The sequence below is a fragment of the Trematomus bernacchii genome, unplaced genomic scaffold (assembly GCF_902827165.1).
Source record: "Trematomus bernacchii unplaced genomic scaffold, fTreBer1.1, whole genome shotgun sequence".
NCBI classification, from domain to species: Eukaryota; Metazoa; Chordata; class Actinopteri; order Perciformes; family Nototheniidae; genus Trematomus; species Trematomus bernacchii.
This window is the reverse complement of record NW_022987720.1, coordinates 13,567,248-13,573,247: the sequence shown is the minus strand read 5'-3', so window position 1 is coordinate 13,573,247 and position 6,000 is coordinate 13,567,248.

Here is a 6,000-nt window from a genome sequence, read left to right as displayed (position 1 = left end):
CTCACAAATCTGGAAATCTACATTCTTTCTCTGCTTTAAAAATCTCAAAGGACAAAATAGCTGGGATTGACATTTTCTCTTTTTGAGACATGTTATAGACCAAATAATTAATTAATTAATCTAGGAAATAATTTGCAGATGATCAATAATTAAATATTCATTATTTGGAGCCCTATATAAGTTTAGGTAATTTAATAAACACACTATACAGTAGTATGTTAGATTGTTTTTTAAAGCATTCATTAACTGTAATACTACACCAGTTAAGGGTGTATAGCAGTATAGGTTTAACAAATACAAACACATATACAGACCACAACATACACCTATCTCCTTACTAGTTTGTGCTGTACTGTTGTTATACTACGAATTAATGCATTTAAATAAGCATTCTGCATTTTTCTAATATAAACATATCTGTTTAATCATTAGGTTGATGAAGGATGTAGTCTGTGTTATCACCTCTAGCAATATTTGAGCCATTATGCCATAAAGCATCCTCTCTTTGCGTTCACATGGTCAGATAGAAAACGTGTCCTTTATTTGTTTATTATAAATATTGAATCTAATTGAAAAGCTATAAACATTTTCTCTATCATTTTAGAGACAGAATTGTGCTTCAAAAATAAATAATATATATTTATCCTAGAAAAGCCAGCATGCAGATTCAATCACTCACAAAATGTCAGTCACTTAAAGTCTAATCAGCTTTGTAATTACTTTCTATCTAGGTGGTTGTTAACTTATACATAAAGTCAAACGTTCTAGACTGAGCATCTAGAACCTAAGTCTTCATTTAAATCAAATTGCAGATCATTTTTAGTTTGACATTCAAGACGTTCGATTTGTCTTCTTTGATAAGTGTAATAAAAAAGTAATTGCTTCCACTGTGATTCATTGTAGAAAAAGAACATAAAAAGTCAAGAGTGGGTGGTTACTTTTATAGACCATGTATGCTAGTTTTAGTTATTTGAGTTCCCAGCTGCTCTGCTTTTGGCTTCCAAAGTGAGATTAACAGCCTGTACTGCATACTGTAGGTCAGTGCGCAGATAAAAGAAGGAGGAAGTGTGTGTGTGTGTGTGTTTGTGTTTGTGTGGGTGAGTGCGTGTGCACATATGTGTATGCAGACTGTTGTGTTTTGACACCTTGGCAACCTGCTACTTTGTGCCTCTGCATCTCAGCAAACAGGTTAGAATTACATACCGAGTATCTTGTATCTAATTAATATTACCTCAAGCTTTCAAATATGGCGTGGACAGAAGTTATTTATAAACACTTTGAGCCGTATGATCCTCAAGCTTTTGGATATTTCCAAAAGTGTGCTTTCTTTTTCCTCTTTTGTGGTTATCAGCTAAAGCCTCTTAGCAACAACTAACCTCCTGATATGTTTAGTTCAAACACAAACCAATCACTAAGTTGTTATATTACATAGACTACATGATGTGATGCTTTTCTTAATGTTTGCATATGTGAATATATTCTTTTGATTTGTTTTACCTTCCTGTGGAATAGAGCTTCACCTCCTGCATGTACAGTATTGATATAGTTTATTCTCAGCCACTGTGCCTCAAGGTAGACAGCCTCATTACAGTTCCATCTCTCCTCCCAGACTCCTCAGCAGCCTACCACTGTCCTGCAGCAGCTCCCAGCGACCATGATGCCTCTTGGCTTCGCTCCTTCCCTTAGGCCTGGTGGTCATGTCAAGGAGTGTATGGCAGACTGTCACCACACTAACTAAATCTGAGGATTTCTCCCTCACTGCTGTTCTTGCCTGTCTGTCACATTACAAGCTTGCTATAAGCAATCACATATATTATTTATGGTCTACTCCTGAGCTTGGACAATTACATAAAATGTGTGTATGAGTTTGCAAGTGAGTGTGTGTGTGTGTTTCAAATTCATATCCAAGTACTGGAGTGTGTTTAAGTTAAGGTTGACCAATTCTTAAGGGATAGCATAATAATTAAATATGAAGTTTTGTAAGACAGGGACATTTAACTTAGAGAACACACGCCAAAAAGTCTTTCAGCAGATTGTTTTTGTGAGGCAATGTATTCAAAAAATGTCAAATAATTGGATATTGATTAGGCGTTAACAGTTAGCTTTCTAAACCAAGCTACTGAGTCACTTTGAGTTTACTCCGGTTATAAAACAGTCCTATGCTCTAACTTATATATAAATCATTCAAAGCCAAACTTTTTGTTTGACACTTACTGTAAGCTGCATATCCAAACTATAAGTTATGATACAGATACTTGAAAAATGTCAGAACTCAAAAATCATATTTGAAGAGTTTTAGCTGATTGCATATAAAGTCAAGCTAGTAACTAGACAAGTGTAAAGCAAAAATCTTTGAAGGTCCATCAAAAGTTTCTTCTGATGGATCACACATACAAGTTCAGTTTTAACGTTTCAGTTTTTTAAATGGTCTTATCAATCACCATATGTCTCGTTTTAGGTCATTATTGATCAGCAACATATCAATTAATTCGATTGATTGATTGATTGTACATTTTCCTTGTCACATGGCTGAGAAAACCATGTCCATTTTACCTTTAACAATATTTGCCAAAGTTTCCAGTACATTAGTAGCCACAATAAAAGCAACTGCATTTGTTTATATGTCATGTGGAACATTCATTTCAAACATGTACTTAGTATCAAGCGCACAATCAGTTACATGTTTATGAATCTAGCAAAAGACAGAACACTGAATTCGAGAAAAAAGGTTATTTTCTAAGTGGACAACACTATAGAAGGTGACTGACAACACTGATAGAACAATTTCACAAGAGAGGATACAGCAGCTGGATGTTACAGGAAGTGTTGTATATGAGATAGAGACCAGGCTTATCAAGGCTAACCAAATGTTTTTAGCATGAAGAGTCCTCATACAGTTTTCATGTAATTACCCATTAAAAGGTATCACACAATGTGATACTGTACGTTGCATCATTGAGCTAACAAACTGCCCTTATATCATTCATAATGCCTGGAAAAGCATTTAATAATTTATCAGGGTGACAAATATTTCTTGAAAATAAGACTGGAATTATTTGAACAGACTTTCCTAAAACTTGGTCAGAAAGTGTATTCATATGGCTGGAAGGACTGAAATAATTTTGCGAGCTGGTTCAATGTCGAACAAAAATTGAGTGACAAGAAGGTGACGAGACTCACATTCACCATCTCGGTTTAACACAATGTGGATGAATCACCTATTCACCACCCAGGACAGAATGGCAGGATGATAAAAATAGATAAGACAATCAGAACACCATCAGATAGAGTTGATTGTGCTCTGTGTGCGTATGTTTGAGACTGTGTGTGTGTGTGTGTGTGTGTGTGTGTGTGTGTGTGTGTGTGTGTGTGTGTGTGTGTGTGTGTGTGTGTGTGTGTGTGTGTGTGTGTGTGTGTGTGTGTGTGTGTGTGTGTGTAATATTTTGAATATGCAGACCTTTTAGATCTGATGATGATCAAGACTGTCCAGATGCAGCAGGTCATCATGAATGACATGAACAGATCGTCTCTCAGCTCCTTCCGATCCTCCAGCCCTCCGTCGGCCCTGCAGTGGGAACCAAAAAAGGATCAGTCTCAGTTGATTTAATAAAATAAATAGAGTTTTATTCAAACAGGGAGGCGTGTGGCGCAGTCGATAAAGCCTTGGTGTTCGGATCAGGGGGTCACAGGTTCAAACCCCACTGCAGTCAGCATGTCGTTGTGTCCCTGGGAAAGACACTTCACCCCAAATCGCACCTGTGGGGATTGCCCACAGTATTGAGTATGTAAGTCGCTTTGGATAAAAGCGTCTAACAAGTGACATGTAATGTAACATGTAATGTAAAACAGGTTTTGTAGTGGAACCTAAAAAATAATAATAAACAAAGACTGAAGTTGCTCATACTGTAAATTGCATTTTTGAATTTAATTTTGAGTTTTGATATAATAATATGTAGAAAAGTGAATTGAGTTCAACCAAGCTACAACAAAACATATTATTATTCCACTGCAGATCATAAACAATATCCAGATGCATTATAGGTTCATTTAATACCAATTCACCAAGTTCCTGATATGAATTTTCTTGAGATAAGTTGTATTTTTAATCAAATTCATGGAACCTTGCGATCTCCTATAGCTCTACTCAAATAATATTTTATTTATTAATTATAAATTAAAAATGTGTCGAAGTTTCTGAATTCTAAGCCTTCCCAGTTGCTTGTGTTTCATTGGACTGGGTTGAAATCTGACCATCCAATAAACATTAAGGATCTTTTACAAATTGCAAGTGAATAATAAATATATATAAACAATAAATGCATTTTAAATGCAACGTTTAAGGACCTGAGGTGCACAGAAAGTTTGGGCTGTAAAGATAAAAGATTAATCTTTTTGTATAGAAAACTATGGGCCACAGGTAGAACAATTGCATCATTTTTTTATTTCAGCAGGTGATTATTTTAAATTGGAATTTACTGAATCTTCCTCGCTGTCATTATTCTATAATGCAAACAAGACAGTTTATTTTCCTTTTCTTACAGTATCAATCAGTGAACTCAAACTTAAGCAGCCCTGAGCCTTAAGCACAGGACTGTTGTTTCCTTCACTGTGTGTCAGGCTCCCAGAGACCCGGGTATAATCCAAGAGAATGAGGCTGACCCAGAGATACAGTATACCTCCACATTAGCAGCCTGCCCCTCAGCTGGCAGACATGCATGGCTCCTGTTTGGGCCACACTGGTCTACCAAGACCCCAACAAACACACTCCTTCTTCCCTACACTGAGTAACTGAGTCTTTGACATTTAATTTAACTAATTACTGGGGCATCCACTAGGCTACTTTGGAAAAATGCAAAACCAGAAAAGTACATAATGTGCTATTTCAGGCAATAAATCGCATAAGCAGTTCCCAGTTTTGTGAGCTGTCAATGTGGGTATGTTTGCTCAATTATACCTCGTTGTGCTACTTCTTTCCAGTTTGGTAATAGTCTCATAAAGATGTCTGAGATCCTTAAAGTTTCTTCTTGAACAGTTACCACTTCCGAAAAAAAATGCGAACAAAACTTCTCAGACTAGCTAACGTGAGCAGTTAATCATTTTTTCCCTGGAGAATCACTACGCGTTTGGTCTTCTTTTTTCTAATAAGAGGAGTTGACAACAATATCAGAATCAGAATACCTTTATATCCAGTGGCTGGTGGGCACCGAGGTGTTTAATCTCCAATTCATCTACAAAAGGCAGCATTTAAAAAGTCTTACTAATTTATGTCAACAACAACTAGCCAAAGTAGGCATATTCGGCAAACTGCCAATCAAATTGCACCTGCAATCAGCCCGGGTTTGAGCATGCGCAATGGCACACAATCGTGAGTTAGCCTCTTCTGGGGACAAGCACATTAAAACACCTTCTAAAAACTCAGCCAAGGACCTGAAATGTAGAATAATAATACATGAATAACTCACAACAGGGATTGGGGATTTCTTTTTGTTGCCATTCGCACCAAATGACATTTCGCCCCTACTGGTGGTGCAGACGATTATAAAACAGTCAACCGCTTCTCGTTTCTTTAAAACACTAGTTTCTTCCTGCTCCTTTCTGATTATGGAATGTGGAATGAGTTTTGATTCATTAATAATAATTTGTGCAATACCATGAGAAGAATAGTAGAAAACAAAATTACATGCACATTCATCTTTCTGAAAATGAAAGGAAAATCCTTAAAACTAATCAGACACTGTTCCTTTCAACCTAATTATTAGTTTGTATGAAATCAATCACCGAATTGCACTTGCAGGCTAAGACATTTCCTTTATAGCATGCACCCAAATCGAATATTCACAGAGCCAATCTCTGAGGTTTTGATTAAAAAGGGAAGCGGCATTTTCTCTCCAGAGGCTCCACCGTGTCAGGCAGATTCAACCTGTGTTCTTTTTTTCTTTTTTCATGAAACTCATCCCTTTAGCTGAAACCCATACATGCTCAAATACATTGGGTGTTAAC